A 20969-nucleotide genomic window follows, 5' to 3' on the forward strand; every position below is an offset into this window, starting at 1 on the left:
CAAGGCTACTGGTCTAAAAAGATTCATGTTGCTTAAGTCTTCATTACTTACTGCCTAGACTACATTTTGGGAAGTGTACAGATTATCTAATATGACTACCCTGCTCTCTACCCAATCCATGTGTCCCCATTTTTTCTATGAGGGAGCCTTTCCTAGCTGGCTCTGACACTCAGGACCCCTAGTTGGCCATCCCAAGGCAACCCAGTGAGGAAGAAGGAGGGCACTCAGCTAGTTCAGACCTCAGCAACAAATACATTCCTCAATAAAAGGGTAGAAAAAATGGAAAGAAAAGAAGAAAAGCAAACATTGGTAAGTACAAAGAAGAAGAAAATAGTTTGGAAAGCAGATCTTCATCAAGTTATACTCTTTCCCCTCATTTAATTTCAGTGGACTGAGGAGGGCTGAGGAACTAGTTAGGGGCCATTCTACTATTTTTGGCACAACTAACCACTAGCAATAGCTAGTAGAGAAAACTCAAGAACCAATTAGAGGGTTGAAGGTCCTTTGGAATGAGGATGTGTCCATTGCTCACCTCTGCTCTTAGAAAACACCAGACCCCTGGGAAAGATGGGCAAAGATTAGCAAGAGGTCACCAAAACCTAACTGCCCCTCACCCTGTGTTAAACACTTCAGTAAGAAGAGCTGGTTATGTGTGATTTCCCCAGACCATCACGTGATTTCTTTTTTCTTAGCTTACTTTCACATATATGGCATAGAAGCAGTATAACTTGCTTTGACAAAAGTTTTAGACACCAAGTAATACATTTGTGACACCAGACCCCCTCTTGCCACTGCCCTGCAGCTCAGCTACTCCAAATTAGCATAGCTCCTCACACCTGAGGCCTAGATGAACAGAGCCTCACTTGGTGGAAGTCCACGGGTTTCCCAGTTACCATGTGTGAAAAGGACTGAGGAGCCAGACGACATGCTCAGCATCCTCTCTGGCCTTCACTCGACATTTGCCAACATTGAAGTATTTCATACTTACAAATACTCAGAGGCATACTGCCGATTGATGTGGTTCTCTCCATGCCTGTGGCGCTGTTGAAAGCAGCAGGGCAAACCTGAATGTGAGTTGGAAACATGACCTGCCCAGGGTCCCCTGTTACTCATTCTGGTTGCAGTTTAGCTAATAGGATGGGCTGCATCTAACCTTTGCTGCTTCTAGCTTTGTTTCAGCCCCCATGGTGGTTTTGCTTGCATGCCACATTCCTTTTCCTTAAGGAATGGCCAAATCATGGTGCCCTACTCGTACATAGCAATTGCCATCTGTTTGAGAATGAATAAACAAATGATGAAGTAAAAAAAAAACTGGGTCAACACAGGCAGACACACATTTCAAAAAGAATTACTTCTCTACCTCTGTAGCATGGAAAGCAGAGATCAAATATCTTATTGAACTTGAGAGTTTAGGGAAGACATTTTATTGTGTTTGATTCTAGTACAAATTAAGAGTTTCCCGTAGCCCAAGTGGGGAAAGGGATAGCTAGAAAATGGAGACTTCAGGAAGAGAGTTGGGCTGACCTCTGTCATTCTAATCAACTTAGACTTCCCTAAACATCTATTCCAAATTCCCAAGATTCAGTGGGTGGATGTTAACATGGATAACACACAGGATTATCTCCAGAGTCTGCTGACTTTGATACCTTCCTCTTCTACAGTCTCTTCCCTCTTCTGTTTTAGCACAACTTTTGAATCAGAGAGAACAACCAGTCTGGCTCAGCTTTCTGGGTAAACCAAGGACATGAATTCTAGAGCTCATAGGGCTCTTTTGCTGATAACCTAACGTCATAAAAATTGGCATCAGGAAGCCTGTCTGTCACAGGCACAGAGGTAAGTGGCTGAAGATATTTCTTGATATAAATTACAAGACTGCTTTACATCAGTCCTGATGTAGCAGGAAATTGATGATAGACTCACAATGGATAAATGAGGAAGGATAGAGGGGAAGGCATTATTCACAAAAGTGTGGGAAATAAGCCCACAAGGGATGGTAAAGTGTCCTAGGACTGGCAACCATGAGGAGCCTTTGCCCTGCACTTGAGGGACAACAGGGCTAAAATCCCCCCTCCCCAGAGCCCAACAGGAACTTAGCTATGAGATCGGTGCACTTCAGCAGAAGAATGCGTCAATTTCCATCTAGTAGGGAAATAAATACTCTTCCCTTCAATTTCCTGCCGGTGTCTCCCATTGGTGGAACCTGGATAGCAGCTTGATGGTGGAGGATGTAGTGTACACAGATCATTTATTTGTCTAGGGCACAGAGAAGGGTGAAGATGGGGAATGGATATGGAGAGGCTGAGGTGCCCCTTTCTTTATGCCAATACCATCTGGACCAGACTTTATTAGGAGCAGGATGTGGACTGTCTAACACCCTTGCTTACTCTCTTGGCCAAGTGTCTTCCTACAGGGCAAGGCCTGCATAGCCATCTGTGACAGCACCAAGAGCCCTGGGGACAAGACCCCAGATACTATAAAAGAATCTCAAGTTGTACAAAAACAGAAAAAATACTGCAAGCAGATACCCCCATGAACTGCATCTATATTCTTCCAATACATATACTTTGCTTCCCTGACACTGACTTTCTTGAAATTTCCTTTGACCTCTAATTCCAGATCTGTGATCAGGATAGTCTCTGCCCAGTGTAGCCTCTCCTTTTGCACCATTCAAGTGTTCGGCCATCAGGGTCTAGGGAAATCATCCTTTCTTTGTGGAAAATTGTCCTGTTCAGCTCCTTCCTTCCTCTACAGTCTGACCCAGTGACCTTCAATTATATTTTCTGTACTCCATGTCCATCCTTGCATCTCTTCAAATTACATTAATTGTACAAAATAGTGGGCTTCATTCTGACATGTTCATATTGTATAACAAGTGCTTCTATTATATTCACCCCCCCACCAATTTTTCTTGTTTTCTTCTCTCTTCCCATTGATTCCCCCACAAACGGTTTCTCTTCTGCCTTTGTTTCATATGAGAAAAAAAGTATGTACTATTTGTCTTTCTGGGTCTGGCTTATTTCACTGAGCAGGGTATCTCGACTTCCATCCATTTTTTCTGCAAATGACAAAGTGTCATTCTTTGTGCTTTAATACTATTCCATTCTGTGTCTATATCTACACACACACACACACACACACACACACACACACACCACATTTATTTTACCTATTCATCTGCTGGTCACTTATGCATATTACATGACTTGACTCTTGTAAATAATCTCTCGATAAGTATGCGTGGCTGGCGTCTCTTTTGGTAGCACTTCTAACAGTTTTTTTATGATCAGTTTTCATTTTTTATGATCAGTTTTCTTATCATCTTCATTTCCCTACACAGCACAAGTCTGGCTCTGCCTATCAGAGGATATGTAATTGCCTCTGGTATTGAAATGAAGCAACATTCCTGGGTTGGCTTCGCTTGATATTCAGCCAATCAATCTATGATCACAAGAGACTATTGACTATGTCAACATCCAGTGCCTGGTTTATTATTTATGACAGAATATAATTTGCCTTGCTTTGATTTCTCTGTATCATACATTAAAGATAGATAAAATCTTATGTTCCACTTCCAAATGATTTCTCACTCAAACTTCAGTTTGAATATTTTGTTAGACCTTTGAAAAATACACAAGGAAATGAAGTCTACTAAGAAGTAACATTTCATAGACAAATCTTCTAGTTCCCAGCTTCAGTGAACTTTTCAAGTAAGCTATTAAAAATATCTTCTCCCTCATTATTTACTTCACTGAAATTAACTGGACATGGAAGGAACTTCGATGGGGTGAAATATATTTGCTGAATCTCACATGAATAGGAACCTTAGATAAGAGCATGGATGCTTCCCTGTTAGATATCGCACTCCTCACTTTACACTTAGCTTGTTTCTCTTTGTTTAATTCTATTTAGGACACTTTTTCTAGCTATACAAACTAATGGCCATTTAAACTAAAAAAAAAATAGCATTTTCTCATGGATTATTTCCACATGAAAGCATCTCATTTAGCCCTCAAGCCTAAGAGGCTGCATTAGTCATCTTTTTCTTGCTGTGTCAAAATACCTGCTACAAATAGTATGGAGGAAAAATTTATTCTAGCTTATGCTTTCAGTCCATGGCACTTGAGCTCATGTTTCTAGGTCTGCTGAAGCAGTGTGTCATAGTGCAAGGGCATGGTAGAGGAGAGTTTCTCCCTACATGAAGACTAGGAAGCAGAAACATGGGTGGGAGGGGCCAGGGCCAGGCACGCCCTTTGAAAGCACACACTCAGTGACCTACTTCCTCCAATTAGGCCCTGCCTCCCAATATCCCATTGAACTCATCGGTAGATAAATCCATTGATGAGGTTAGCATCCTCATAATCTAATTATCTCTGAATAGCACCATCAGCTAGAGACCAAATCTTCAGCATCTGAACCTTTGGGGACATTTTATATCCAAACTATAACAGAGGCCAACATTGATGATTTGCTTCTGGTTTGCAGATGATGGCATTGGATAGCTCACTTTTGAACTTTCTTGTCTTACCTCTTATTCCAGCTTAATTGTTCTACTTATGCTTGCACAGTTTCACTTAAGGTCACTTGGACAGTGTCAGCTGTAGGCCTATGCTTGTTTCCTCTCTTAGAATGTCTCTGTCACTTTATGTAGGGCCCATGCCATTCACCAGAAAGTCACATATTGTATGACATGTGCTTGAACATATTCTCTTACCTACTGGGGCAATGAGCCAACAGACAGAGGTTTCCTTCAGTCATCTGAGACTGCTTTGTAAGCTCCTTCCAAGGCTGAACAATCTATGGTCGGTCAAGTGGCAGACAATAGCCAATCTTGTGTTGGCTCTTCCTACTTGACTATTCTCCCTTTCTTTCCTTATGCCTACTCCTGGGATCTCTTCCCAAACAAACTACATGAACACAGCTCTCAAATCTCAGGCTCTACTTCTAGAGAATCCAGACCAGAATAATGAGATGAGATGAGATGATTCATCAGATGGGACACTGAGATTCTGGTTCCAATTATCTGACTCCCAATTCCGTGTGATTTCCTCACTGCATTAAGAGCAAAGTGTCTAGATGCTGAGGTTTAGATTTAAAACAACTAGCTGTAAAATACAGGTGTCAAGGTGAAAATGGAAGCTACAACATGGGAGCACAGGTAAAGGAGCTAGATTCAGTATATGTATGGGTTGGTCAGGAAATGCTCCTTGGAGCAGGTAAGGGAGAGGCTCGTCTAACTACATTCTCTAGAGTCAGTCCAGTTTGGTACTTTCTCTCATGGGTCATCATTTTCCTCATGGAGCTTCCACAATATATAAATGAATATTTATTTCTGTTTACTTACTGTCTCTCTCATAAGGCCAGGGAGTCCATCTATTTTGTTCACAGATGTGTAGATACAATTTCTATAGCACCTAACATGATATCTGGGAGGCAAATGGTCATCAATAAATGGAGAAAGCAAAACATCAGCCAGAATGGCTAAAGAAGTCAAATATTATTCTTGAATGATTAATGGCTTAATGGTATCAAACACAAAGTGAAGAGCATAAACAAAGGCTGGCAGAAATATGAAAATATGGCCTTTGAAAGAAAGTTGATGGTTAGTTATATAGGATGTATTTGTAAGAATGGGTGGAGAAGCAGGGAGTGGCTAGAGAAAATATTGTGTTAACTGTAACTCTGAGACCAGATAAAGATTACGGACCTATTCTTCGAATTTGAAATAACATTGAGTCTGATCTCTCCTTAGCAGTTATATTGTCTGCATTAATCATACTTGCTCTTCTATTTGGTTCTTGAAGTGGGTGTTGACAGGTCCTGTCCTTGTTCACAGCACGAGCCTTTCAAGTCCGGGGTTGCTTGAATTCCATCCAAGCTTGATTATCTGCTATTATCCTCAGCTGGTGTGTTGTGCGAAGTTGGGTGTTGGGAGATGTTGCCATAAGTTGCACCGACTGGCTGTACTTCTACTTTTGTCCATCTCAGGGAATGTGCTTAGGAGTTCTTCTAGCTTTTGTTCCTTTCTCATCTGAACTCCTTCAGTATTAAACATCAGTCTTCAGATCACTACTATCAATACAAAGCTGAGAAAGATAATCTTTTTACCATTCATTTATGGAAATATATATTAATGGTCCTATAGTCACATGCCTCACCGGATTGACTTGTCATTCTGTAAGCCCAACATTATTCAAATATGTTACTGTTTTTATTGGTGTTGATGGTTTGATTTTTTTTTTTGAGACAGGCTTCAGGCTGCATTAAAACTTTGATCTTCTTGCTTTGGCTTCTCAAGTGGTAAAGATACATATATCACCACAATTGGCTGTTGTTCAGTGAGTAGGAGACTCATCTTGAGTGATTCTTAGCTTTGGCTCCCTGAGGTGGGCCCACCAAATCTAACTAACTCCATGCCTGTGGATGAGATATGCATATAAACCTTGACACACATCTATTACACAATGGAACAATTGTATTCCCACTGTCTTGCCTTCAACTAAACTTAAAAAAAATCAACATATTTCAGCTATGCAGCAACCCTCAGTAAGTGTCTCTTCTCATTAGCAAAAGCCCAGCCAGAAGCAAACAGTCGCCTGTTCCTACCTGACTCCATGAGAGATACATTTATATGCTTGGTGTACTAGAATTTCAGGAACCAACCCAACCCACCTTTAACACGGTTTATTTTTAGAGTCTTCATTTATATTTAGAAGAGAATATCTGACAGGCCTCTGAGAATATCATTCCTGCAATTTTTGCTAGAGCACAGGGAGACCACGAGGAGGGCAAATTAGTTATGTATGCAACTCCTCCCCCACCCCCATCAATGCAGTGACCCAGCACAGCACATGTGCCAAACACACAAGGACAGAGCAGTAGGCAGTACTGACCTTCTTGTTTGGACTTGGCCGTTCTCAGTTGGCACAGACCTCTTGCTGGACTAGAATGCTTCCTAACAGAAAGATCAGATAGGATATACAGATGTCTATTAGATGATATAATATATATATTAAATGATGTGCTAGAAGAAATCTCATTGTGCAGCTGTGATGAGATGCCTATTTTCACATATGTGACAATAAATCAGTAAAACTGGCATGGAGGACAAGTTGGCAAAAATCAAACAAAACTACATATGTCCTTGTTTTGGGTATAATAATCCCACTTCTAAGACTATATCATGATGGCAAATTCTGAAGAGTACATAAATACATTTGGCTAAGTTGGTTCATCTCAAGCTTGTACAATCTGTATGTTGGAAACAATCTAAATGTTCATGTACACGAGATTAAGAAAGACCATCATAATGGAATATTATTCAGATATACAGATAAATGAGAGGCCTCTCAGGGAGCTGACACAGTGACAGTCTGCAAAGATTTTGTACAGTGATAAAAAGAGAGCAGACAGGAGTTTCTGTCCTAGTCTGTTACCTTCCATATAAGAAAAGAACAAAAATATCTATGTGTATTTGGTTATTTATGCAATAATTGATACAAGAAGAATAGACCGCAAAAAAGAGGGTTACTTAGAGAGTAGATAAGTAGTCAAGATAGTTGAAGAGGAAGATGGAAACACACTGGGTAGGGGAGAGAGGAGTTAAAAACCCAAGCACATCTTCCTGTAAAGTCTTCTCCTGTAAAGTTCACATGCTAAAAAGAAAAGGAAATTACTAAATAATCAAAATCAGAATGAAAATATAGTAATCAAATCACAAGAAGATTCTAATTTTTATTATGAAATAACAATGAAGAACCTAACTGAATCTCACATAGGTGGGAGACATAGGGAAGGAAAGAATTATTACCATGTAACTCTGGAAATAGTTATCTTGATTATATTTAACAAGGCTTAAGGAAAACAGAGCTGTGTACAAACATAATACATTCTTAATCAGTGCTTTTTGTTTTTCACAGAGATACTGATTCCCAATTCTGAAGCTATTTTCTATATTCCGGGATTGAACATGTAGTTCAAATACTGAAAGCCAATTTTCTTACTCTAAATAGAAAGGAATTATAGATAAGAGAGGAAAGAATAGATTTTTGTGTTGTGGGATTGGAATTAGAGATACAGACAAATATTTGTGATTAATATGAACTCAAATTTTGTGTATGCACATGTATTTGCGTGTGTGTGTGTGTGTGTGTGTGTGTGTGTGTGTGTGTGTGTGTGTCTTCTTAGCTTTGTCTGCCCTGAGGGACTCAAAGCAGTTTCATTTTAGTACAAATGAATATATATATGAATAAATAGTGATTTCTTTTTTCCATATATTTTATTGTAATTAATAGAAGGGTTACATTATAGTCATCAGATAGAAGGTACATTACTTCACAAATATCGATACCCTTTCTCATGTCATGGTCCCCATTTCCCTCCCCCCTGCCCCCCCAACAACTTGATTTCCCCCCTTCCCTCTCCTATTTCAAATAACCAATTAAGCATAAATAGTGATTTCTAAATACCATTTCTTTTCTTATTTTGGTGGGACTGGGATTTGAACTCAGGGCCTTGCACTTGTTAGGCACTCTATCACTTGATCTGGGATAGGTGAGACTACAATTCTCCTATTTGGGCTTCCAGGATGAGCCTGGAAAATTACATGGTATCAAAGTGAGGAAGTATGCAAGATATGATAGGGACTTGTCAAAAAGACATGGAAAACGATTTGGCATTTACCCAATTGTTCAGAAACAAGGACATACTAAACCCACAAGCACAATGATGTTCATTGTAGCACTATTTACTATGGCAAAGATATGGAACCAACCCAGATGCCCCTCAGTAGATGATTGGATCAACAAGATGTGGTACTTACACACAATGGAATTCTATGCTGTCATCTGAAAGAATGGCATTGCCCCATTTGTAAGGAAATGGAAAGATTTAGAAAAAATCATTTTAAGTGAAATAAGCCAGACTCAAAGGAACATAGGCTCAATGGTTTCCCTCATTTGTCATAATTAGTACAAACCTTAGTAGAGGATTACAACAGTGCAAAATCTAGATACATAATGTCATATAGAATGAGGCTAAATGAAAGGACCTCCAGGATATAGAAACAAGAGCTTTATAATGTGTGATTGCTGTTCTTAATGTCCTATGTTATTTCTCATCTCTTCTGTTGCCCCTTGGTTAATATCATATTGTATATCATATATGTGTTTATTTGTTTATTTGAAATAGGAAAGGGAAGAGGGGAAAACAAGATTAGGGGAGTAGGTAGGAGAGGGAAATGGGGACAAAAACATGAGAAGGAGTATCAATGTGTGAGAAGTAATGCTCCTTCCATCTGACAAACGAAACTACAGCCCCTCTATTAATTACAATAAAAATATTAAATAAAATTAAAGAAAGAATATCTTAAAATTTTAAATTTATTATCAAATTTATATATGACCTTCATAAAATTTATGGTGTTTTAAAAAATAAACAAGGCTGAACAACAGCAAAAAGAAGACATGGAAAAAGTGAAAGGCCTATTTTTCCCCTCAGAAATGGGAAGATTCAGGGTTTCCCGATGGTTAAATATGGATGGTTTTATTAAGAAAACACATGTTATAAGTAGCAGATAGTAACAGACAATAAAAGAAGCCCATACTAATACAGTATTAGTAGCTACCCCTAATACAGAGCACTTTCTCATACTGGAATTGAATCTTGAGTAGAAGTGTCATAGAAGTCAGAATTATTAATCAGAAGACATCAACAAGATAAAAATAAAATATGTCTTAAATACAAAAAGGTTAAAATAAAAATTTCTCTATCTTAATTGACTATAATCAACAGCAAGAAAAATTACACAGGGACAAAAATACACATAGACCAACATCCCACTTTTTTTTCTTTTGCCAGTTCTGGGCTTCAACTCAGGGCCTGAACACTGTCCTTAGAGTTTCTCAAGGCTAGAGCTCTACCATTTGAGCCTCAGCACCTTTTCAGGGTTTGTTTTTTTTTTTTTTCTATGAATGTGGCACAGAGGAATCGAACCTGGGTCTTTGTGCATGCTAGGCAAGCATTCTACCACTAAGCCAAACTCCTGGTCCCCAAAACAACATCCCACTTTTGAATATTCTTTGAAGTAAAATTCCTAGATTCTAATAAAACTGAAGACACACCTACCAAAACTATGAGACAAGCAAAAGCATTGCTAAGAGGAAAAGATATAGCTATGCATGACAACATAAAATGTCAAAGAGATTGCCAGTAAAAATAAAAAATAAAATAAGCTGGGTGCCATGGCTCACACCTGTAAACCTAGCTACTCAGAAGTAGGCTGAGATGTGAGGATCGTGGTTCAAAGCCAGCCTAGGCACTAAAGACCGAGGGTCTTAGAGAAAGAAAAACAAGACATACCAAAAATCAGAAGGCAGGGTATAATAAAAAAAAAATCAGGGGAGAAATGATTGAAATGGATAGGAAGAGGTGGTTCTTACAGCAATGACCAAGATTTTAAAACCTTTACCCAAATCTTTGGCCAAAATTGCCAGAGGAAATAGCTAGCACCCTGGAAAAGCCTCTATATGACCCACAGCCTACAGGAGCAGATGGATGCTTGAGTAATGAAAGCTTATCCCTCAGTTTCAATGCAGATGCGGTGAGACAATTCTGTAGAGTCAAGTTCATAAAAAGCACCTTTGTCAATGATGACACAGATCCATCTCCAGATTCCATTACCAGTCACACAGGAAAAAAAGCTGTACTTTGGTAAAGAGAAAGAAGCAGGAGAGAGAAAATGATGGGAAAAGAGAATTAAAATTAAGAATATTTTTTGCATTTTCTCTTTTTGGGTCAGAGTCAAATGAGTATCAACAATGTCATTGTCAGCAACGAGCATCAAGATCAAAGGAATTTTGAAAGTTAATTAAGAGTTTAAGTGCAGTGCTCCATGTAGCTTTTGAGATCTTGAGAGTACTAGAAAGAACTCTTATTTTTTTTTAAAGTACCACTAAAGCATAATTTATAATTAGTATAATTCGCCCATTTTGGACACCATCCTCACTTTTGGCAAATGTATTCAGTCATTCAGCTTTAACTACACTCAAGATGAAGAACAGTTCCTTCCCCTCTCCCAATTCACTTATACTTCATTGTATTTAACCCCTTCCTACCACTATCCCTTGCTAATCATCCATTTGTTTGTCCTTCCTTTCCTCCACCAAATGTCACAGATAACTTTTTGAGTCTGCCTTAATTTACTTAACCATAGTAGGTTTGCAATATAATCAAGTTGTTATGTGCATAATAGTTTATTTATTTATTTTTGGAGAGTAGTATTCTACAATTTGTTCCTTCACTCACTGATTGAGGTTTACTTTTAAGATCTTGATGGTTGTAAATAAATCCACTAGAAACATATAATTACATACAGGTGCTGTACATGTGTTGAAAATATTTTTCTTGCTTGAGCTGCTTTGCCATATTTGCCCAAAATCAATTGACTGTCTATGTGAAGATCTGTTCCACTAAATGATTTTATCTTTAACACACTGTGTGAATCGCTGTTCCTTTATTATTTAACTTGTCAGGTAAGGTGAGCCCTCCAAATTTGTGATTCTTGCTAAATGGTTTGGCTATTCTAGAATGGTTAGATTTCTGCAGAACTTTTACCATCAGTCTGTCAAAAAGATCTGAAAATGGATTACTGGGATTTTCCTTAGCAGTGCATTGAATCTTATAAATCAATATAGGAAAAACCAACAACTCAACATTCCTATTTGTGAACATAATATATTTTTCCATTTATTTAGCTTTTTCTTATATTAGGGATTCATAATTATGAGCAAATGAACTCATTTGTATATACTTGTTAAATTTTCACCAAGCATTTTGTTTTTGATGTTACTGTAAATAATTGTGACTTTAATTCACCTTTCAATAATCTTTACTCATATCCAGATGCGCAATCGATTTTTGTACTTTGCTCTTCTATATTGAGATCTTAGTGAGCTTAACTTATTAGTTCTTATCATATCTTGTGGGCTCCTCAGGATTTCCTACATAGATAATCATGCCATCTACCAGTAAATAAGACAAGCAACAAACCAGGGAGAAATATTTTGAAACTGTCACTGTATGCAGATTAGGATGGTTAGAATGAAAAGGATCAACAGTACCAGAAGTGGTAGAAATATGAAACTTCAGATCAAGTAGTCGTTGACATGGAATAGAAAATGGGACAACAAATTTTTTTTTAAAAAAGAGCTTGACAACAAATTTATCTGTTTAATTTTGTAAGATATATGGATGTACCTTTCTTTATACACACACACACACACACACACACACACACACACAGAGTATAAATCAACCATTGCATATGGAGATATTTTCTCAAGGACAGTGAAAGTGTATATCCATATAAAGATTATTCATGAATATTTATAGCAGTTTTATTAGAAACAGCCTACTTTGAATACAACTCATCATCTGCGAGTAAATGGATTAACTGTGATAAATCCATATAATAGAATATGACTGACCAGCAGTAAAACAATAATAAACTATCGGTACGTGCTGTGATGTGGATTGATGTCAAAATAATATGAACAAAATTAGCCAGCCAAAAGAGAAATACTTGTTAATTTAATGAAAGAAAAGCCTAGAAAATGCAAACTAATCTACAGAGATCTCAAGTTGCCTGCAGACAAGTAGATGCAGTCAGGGAAAGAGGTGAGAACAAAAGATTACAAAATGGCATGAGGATACCTTTCAGTGTTGGATGTGTTCATTATCTGATTGTGGTGATGGTTTCATGAATGTATTATATGCTTTAAACATATGCAATAAAGTTACTAAAATGGATCAAAAGATAAATGCCTCAAAGAAATCAAATTCCCAACTTTTTCCATGATTCTTCATATAACTTTTCACTGTCGAATTTATGTTATCTTCTACAACACACCTCGAATGCTGTACGTTTTTCTACTTTATGATTTCCCTCCTTTTCTGCCTCACTCACCAGCACATTACTGCAGTTTTATTGAGTGGGATAGTGGAGAGAAGTTGAATGGAGGACAGATATTCAGAGGCTATTTCTAAGATAACTTTGTAAAGCACAAAAAAGGTTCCACTTGGTAACACATAGTCAGTTTATCTAAGCCATAAAGTCCTTCTGCTGATCTAATATAACAAACATTAAATGAGCACTTAGTACTATGGATCCAGTCTGTGAACTTGGTCCCCGGAATTCCCTTCTGCCCATATCTTTCTGACTCTCAAAGATTATAGGCATGTAGTCAATGGGACTAAGTGCTTATCACATGGTCAGTGCTATAATTAAATCGTCGAGGAAGGATGTTGAACCTCATGGGGCAGTGGGAGAGGCAGAACGTCTTGGCATAAGCTGGGCTGGTCACATGGGGGTGGAGGGGTGGGTAAAAGAAGGAATATCTGGCACAATGGTGCTGGGGCCTGAATAAGGTGGGTGGGCAGAAGTATAACCACAGACATTGCATTCGGATCCAGCAAGGCAGGATAACATGGAAGTTATTGGTAGTGAGATGGGACTGATGGTGATTAGAGATGATGTCGGGAAATTATGGGGATTGATAGGGCTGGATTTAAACCATTGGAAAGTGAATAGGTTTTGACTTCATTTTGTAAGAAATACGAGATAGTGGATGGTTTTAAACAATCGAATTCCACGTCAAATCATGTTATCTCCTCTGAAGGAGGGGTGATAAGAAAAAAAAAAAACCTGAGATTGGCTGGTGACTTGTTAAAGCAATTCAAGTGGTAAGATGATTAGGCAGGAACTAAAGAGGATGAGAGGGGTGGGAAGCGGAGGTGACATTTTTGACAACTTGAGGCTTTAGTAGCTATTCTCTGATGCTGATATCTCTTCATTGAACAAGAAGAACCCATCCACACATGTACAATGATGCTTAAATCTCCTAAGTACTGGAAGCTTCAAAAGTCTGTTATGTTGTCTATTAATTACTTGTATTTTTGTGCTAGTCCCGGTGCTTGAACTCAGGGCCTTGTTCACTGTTCCTGGGCTTTTGTGCTTAAGGCCAGTGCTCTGACACTTGAACCACAGTTCTATCTGGTTTTTTTTGGTGTTAAATTGGAGATAAGAGTCTCACAGACTTTTCTGCCTGGACTGGCCTTGAACTTTCATCCTCAAGGCTCAGTCTCCTGAGTAGCTAGTGTAATAGGCATGAGCCTCTGACACCTGGCTTATAAATTACTTTGGAATATTACAGCATAAGTAAGCACTGTGCAATGTACATGTGGGCACACTGGTTGTAACCCAAATCCTGAGGGTGATTACTTGAAGCAACCTAATCAGAAATAAACATTCCACCATCATTAGCATGTGAGATATTTCCACTAGAGTCAGCTCTCCAGAGGAGATGTCTATATCATGACTTTCCCTGTGCACCTGTACTGGAGGAGGGTTAGCATAAATAAATGTAGACAAATAATTAACTTTCTCTATCCACGAATTCAACCAGCTGCAGATCAGAAATACTTGGGGGAAAACTGCATACATATCAAACATATATACACTTTTTTCTTACAATCATCCCCTAAACAATTCATTATGACAACTATTTACATAAATCATATAGTGAATTAGGCATTATAATCAATCAAGAGATGGTTTAAGGGTAAGGAATCTCTTTTCTGTGAAGGACCATTAGATATGTACAACAACATTTGAGAGCCACACAGGATTGCCCATACAGGCAGATGGCCAAAAGTAGTCAACAACAACAAAAAAACCACATAGGAAGCCTACATTTCGGTCCCATCATATGCCAAATAATTTTTGAGGGCTTACACAGCATTCCATACCAGTAGAGGGGAGGTTATTTGTAGGTTACATGCAAGGGCTATACCATTTACACAAGGGACTTGAACACACAGACAACCCCTGTCAATATGGAAGGATATACAGTTTGGTGGGTGAAACTTTAGTAAGTCTGCATTGGTTAAAAATTTTGCTCTTATACTGACAATTGACCTTCCCTACAATCCCACCATGCCACTCCTGGGCATCTATTCTGAACACCATAACCCAAGATATGATAAGGACACCTGGTCAGCTATGTTCATCTCTGCACTATTCACAATAGCCAAGTGATGGAAACAATCCAGATGCCCTACTGTAGATGAATGAATACAAAAAATGTGATACACACACACACACACACACACACAATGCAATTCTACATATCCAACAGACAAGATAAAATAATGGCATTTGCAGGAAAGTGGATGGATCTAGAGTGAATCATGTTGAGTGAGACAAGTCAAGACCAAAGGAACAAAAGGCGCATGGTATCCTTAATATGTGGCTATGAAATCCAAACAGTACAAGAGCGAGGACTCAATATTAGCGTACCCAATGCTATGGACATGGTACTGGAAATATAAACACAACTACATAGACATAAAGACCTATGACTCTATAGACATAATGTTTTATTACATAGATTAATATGTATCTATAACATACAAACCCTCAGCCTAATTTTGATTATGTTCTAAAATCTAAGTGCCAGTGATTGTATATAGAGATTCCCTTCTTGAATACTTGTTTGTTAAACAGGTCATTTGAAATATGATGCAAAAATCAATGTTAATAAATTCTTTAATAAAAAAATTTGCTCTTGTATAAATTAGGAATGAAGATTTGGTGAAAGCAGTAGCCTGATTTTTGGGGGTACATGCCTGAGCTAGAATTGCTCTTGAGTTTATGTCCTATCATTTACTAGAGATTCTGTCCCTTGGTCCAAGTAGAAGTCTAACATATTTTTCTGACATTAAGAGGCTATTTCATACTTCAAGAGAATTTTTCAGACACAAAGGTTAGAGAGCTGGAAATTTACCCAAACAGGTATGGGTGAGTTGTCCTGTGTTCTGAGAAAATTTGTCTGAGTCTAAATTTTCTCTGCTCCCATTGCAGCCCAGCTCCAGGTAGTAAGACTAGGGGAGAAAGGGTCTAGACTTCCTACTCAAACATCTGTCCCCGAAGCCCGATAGCCTTAGATCAGTCAGTCACACTTCCCTTCCTCTCAAAACCTCCCAACTTGTGTTACCATCTCTACCAATCTCTGTTCTCATGCTCTGTCTTCCCTTCAAGAGACCTTTGTGGTTTCTTAATCTCTGGAAGATCCATCTCCAACTCACACCATGCTACCTACGGTGGCATCTTGAGATCTCTGAATGTTACAGCTACCAAGTAGGCTGTTTCTCATTCTCAGATTACTTCAACGTGATTTCTCCAACTCAATGAGAACCTCTTTATCTAGGGAAGAAAAATCCTTCCAGTTCCTTAATTCCTTTAATGTTTTAAGTATTTATTGGCTTGGCACTCCCATTAGAAGGGGGATCTATGACTGGTGCATAAGGCAGAAATAGTTTCTGTCCAGTTGAGTTGGGGGAAAATAGACAAGAAAATGGGCAACTACCACTGATATGATAAATAGTAATCCATCCATCCATTCACTTTTCCATTTACTTTCTTGTCCAGTCCACATTCTCTCTAACATTTGTACTGTGCAAGAGAGACCCTGTCCTCTTGATTAAGTCTAGGACATGAGAGCTGCGTGACAGGAGAGATGAAAGCAGGTCAACTGTGACATACATGGAAGAGGTGTCCCGAAGCAGGCATGGATGTTAGGAAAGGTGGGCATCTACCAATTGCTTGTTGATGAGCAAGGCTTAGAGCTGCATCTATTTCCAATGCAGAGTTTTAGAGAAGAAAAATAAAACCAAGAGACAAAGCTACAGAGCATCAGCACAATTGTTGTGTGCTTACACAGTGAAGGGCACCTTCCTCTCTGAGCTGGACATTTCCCAGGAAGCAGCTTCTGATGGCAGGAAGCCCCAGAGAATCAGCTGTGCTGGGGAGGTCACATAGCCACCATTTTCTTTAAATAGCTCTAGACGTGCTAAGAGGTCCCAAACTATATTTATATTTAACCCTCAGGGACTACTCCCTCTCTGAAATAATAAGCTATTGGGCAAAATAGCTTTCTCAATGGGAATGAACTAACATGGCCACAATGTAACAAGGCTAAGAGACTTACTCTTTAATACCTTATCTCTGTTTTGGAACAAAATGGTTTCAAAATCCCATCCTTGTTATGAGGAAGGTGCTGGGAGGCATGACCAAGGCCTGCCTATAGGCCTCCACCCCGGCCAACCCAGAAGCTGGAGGCCTTCTACCAAACTTCATCATGGAGCCTGGTTAGCTTTTTTTTTCCCCATATATTTTTTATTGTAATTAATAGAAGGGTTACATTACATTCACCAGATGGAAGGTGCATTACTTCACATACATTGATACCCTTTCTCATGTCTTGGTCCCCATTTCCCTCCCCCCACCCCCACCCTCATCTTATTTTTCCCCCTTTCCTATCCAATTTCAAATAACCAAATATGCATATATACAATATATCAGATAACAAAGTAAAATACTGTAACAATATGATATAACCAAGGGAGAGCAAAAGAGATGAGAGATAACAGTACATTAAGGACAACAATCACTTATTATATGGCTTTTGTTTCTATATCCCGGAGGTCCTTTCATTTAGCGTCATACTGTATGGTCTTATGTATCTAGGTTTTACTCTATTGCAAATCTCTGCTAGAAGAATCCAAGGTTTCTACTGATTATGGAGCCTGGTTATTTTGTAGACTGGTCAGAATTCCACTGTGTACAGATGGATTGGGAGAGTTTTGCCAAAGGCTGAGGTGGGAGAATCTGCCCACACAGTCCTTTGTGTCCTGGCTGGGTTTCTGCAGACTGACTTCATCTCTCCACTGAACAGAGACCATTGCCTAAGAATTGCCTTCCAGGTGGGATGGAGCACAGAGTCTCAGGCTCAGTCCAAGGTAACAGTTCAATGGTCTCAGCACTCTGGAGAAAGGGTGCCCACAGAACTTCACAGACCTTCCCAGAAGTCCAGGCACGGGAATACACAATACCCTATACAATGAACACATAAATGCCTAACTTATACTGGCTATCAAATAAAAAGGAAATTTTAGAGCTTGTAAGACTTACTTGGAGAGGGTCAGTCAGCCTGATCTTATAAAATAAAACACGAAGTCCTCATGCCTCTTATAGTTTTTTTTTCTTTTAAAATTTGTCCTTTGGTTTTGTTTTCTATGGAATACATTTCACAGGTCAAGAAAGAGCCAGGGACATTGCCAATATCTGCTTGGGAAGAGCCATTTGAGTCATCAGTCACAAAGGTGAATTATCAAATAGAATTTGGGTCTTATCCCTTCTTGGTAATGGTAGTGACAACTCAGAGATTTATACTTTAAAAATATACTGTAAAATAGAATAAGATCAGCTTATTTTGGTATGACTAAAAGTTTCCAGAAGTACCTCTTAGCACATGTTTCTTATCAGGGGCCTCACAGTGTTTCCTTGTGATGAGAAAAGTAAGAATTGCCTCCATTTTTTTTTTTTTTTGAATGATGAAGCTCAGAGATTCTGTAGCCAAAGTCACACCAGCTAGAAGTGGCAGAGCCCAATCTCAAATGTGTTCTTTTCTTTTGGAAACTGCATTCTCAAGATTTGTTTTGTGAGCAATAAAAAGATTACAGAGGCAAATAATTCACAGTAGGATCCTCAGTCTACTAGATAGATTAAAAATTTGATGTTTTCTTCCACTTAAGTTATGATGGTTCAACCATTCCCACACTGTCTACCATTCCTCCACCCGGCTTCCTCCCCTCCCCCACATACTTGGGCCAGCACACAGAAAATGCAGAAGAGGACCAGGGAGAGAGTGTTCGAGATTTTCATGATTGGTGAGCTCAATTTAGCATATTTCCCAGATTTTAGGCTGTGCCATTCCAATATGTTTCAAATGACAATGATGGAAGCTATTAAGGTGCTGAAAACTCTCTGGTGGCGGGGAGGGGGAGTAGAGATATCTAATTAAAAAGCAATATGTATATCCACTGTATCTTGGGGACACCCAGGACAATCAGGGAGCCAGAAACAGGAGGTCCAGAATGTTTGAGCTGGGGAATTGTTCTGGAACAGACTTGGCCTCCATCCTGGCTGAGTAGAGTAGAAGGTACTACCTCTCTGGGCTGAAGTCTGGTCATCTGGCTGTGCTAAAGCTTCTCTGCTCACCCTGCCCAGACTGAAGTCCCCATATGGAGAAAGAGATCAATAATATTGATCCTTCTGGCTTGTGGCTGCCTGGCCTGTGTTCCCAGTGAGACTCTAGCTTTCTCTGACATTTTCTGGACATTTACTTAGGAAATAACATCCTACTCACTACTCATTCAACCCTTCACTCAGAGGGCTTATGCTTCACGGGAAAGACAGACATGTGGAAATCTATTATTTGTGTATCGATCTGATGAGCTCAATGCAAGGAGGCCTAGCCTGGAGCACTAAAGTCAGACAGGGAGGAAAGGGAAAAGTCAGGTAGGATGTTTTCCACCGGAAAATATTGAGTAAGGCACTATGTGGGGTTGATTGCTTGCCACAAACAGAAAGGGAAGAGCAGTCCAGAGAGAAGGACCAGCATAAGCAAACTTAGAGATAGGAAAGTAAAAGGCATCTTTGACAATGTGCAGCAATGTCCGTGTTGTTGAAATGATGTATTTGTATCAGGAGGGGGCGGCAGGTTGGGAATGTTCTTGTATACCAGGCCTTAGAGTTTGCCTTTGATCCCACAGCCAATGAAATGGGCAGTTCTGACATCTAGGCAGATGACTGGTGGCAGCAAGTGTCGAGGTGGGAGGCAGGGACACTAGTGGGGAACAATTCCCAGAGTGTGCAAGGGAACTGCCATGACCATCCAAGTAAAGGTGGGCAGAGACTCAGAGTGACAGTGTATATGGCCCTGGATAGGACTGACACATGTCAGTCATTTGTCATTCATTTCCTGAGGGCCGGCAGTCTGACCTGGGGCTTGCACGAGAGGACTTTGTAAGACTCTAGCAAGCTGGTTATTCTGAAAGATTATTAGGAACATGGCAGAGGATATTTGTTTTTCTTTACTCAGACAAACAGTAGAACATTAAAGAAATACATCAGGGCTCTTTTCAAGTGTAACTTCTGCTCAGGGAGCTGGACTAGGCAAACGGAGTAGACAGCTAGAGAGGGAATATTTCCTTATTTACTTCCATATTTCATTTTAGCTGAAGGGATTTAGCTATTTTTGCACTATTTTTTTTCTCCTGCAATTCATCTGCCACCTCGTGGCCTAATGAGAAATTTCAATTTTGAGATTGGAGAAGGAGTCAGACTTCTTTTTACAGTGTTGAGCATCACTCATAATGTCTGCACCACAGTGCTCCTGTAACCCTGTAATGTCTCTTACCTGCTGTCCAGTGGTGTTTGCAGTAGGAATCTTTGCAGAACACTGGAGGAACAGGTGGTTCTTACATCTTCATGCAATTGATTCCCTAAAACAAAAGCCAAAATATTGTCGTGTGTGTGTGTGTGTGTGTGTGTGTGTGTGTGTGTGTTGTGTGTGTATTGGGGTAACAGTCCTGGAGCTTGTACTCAGGGCCTGGTGCTGTTCCTAAGCTTCTTTTGCTCAAGGCCAGAGCTCTACTACATGAGCCACAGTTCTCTTCTGGTGCTGTTTGTAGGTAATTGGAGACAAGTGTCTCTCACACGCTCTTGCCTGGTCTGCCTTGAAACCACAATCCTCAAATCTCAGCCTCCTGAGTAGGTAGGACAATGGGTATAGCCACCAGTACCCAGCTGTCTTTATATTTTTAATGGGAATATTAATTAATTATTCTAAAGGTCTTTGCTTAAAATTAATTTAAATTTCTAAAATATTGCTTAAAAATATGAATGAGCTAGGCACGGGTGGCTCATGCCTATAATACTAGCTACTCAAGAGGCAGTTCAATACCAGTCCATGAGATTCTTTTTTTTTTCTTTTTTAAAATTGCAATTAATAGAGGGGTACAGGTATATTCATCAGATAGAAGGTGCATTACTTCACACACATTGATATCCC

Source organism: Megascapheus bottae, chromosome 5 (genome assembly GCF_031878675.1).
Source record: "Megascapheus bottae isolate mThoBot1 chromosome 5, mThoBot2.hap1, whole genome shotgun sequence".
Lineage (NCBI taxonomy): Eukaryota > Metazoa > Chordata > Mammalia > Rodentia > Geomyidae > Megascapheus > Megascapheus bottae.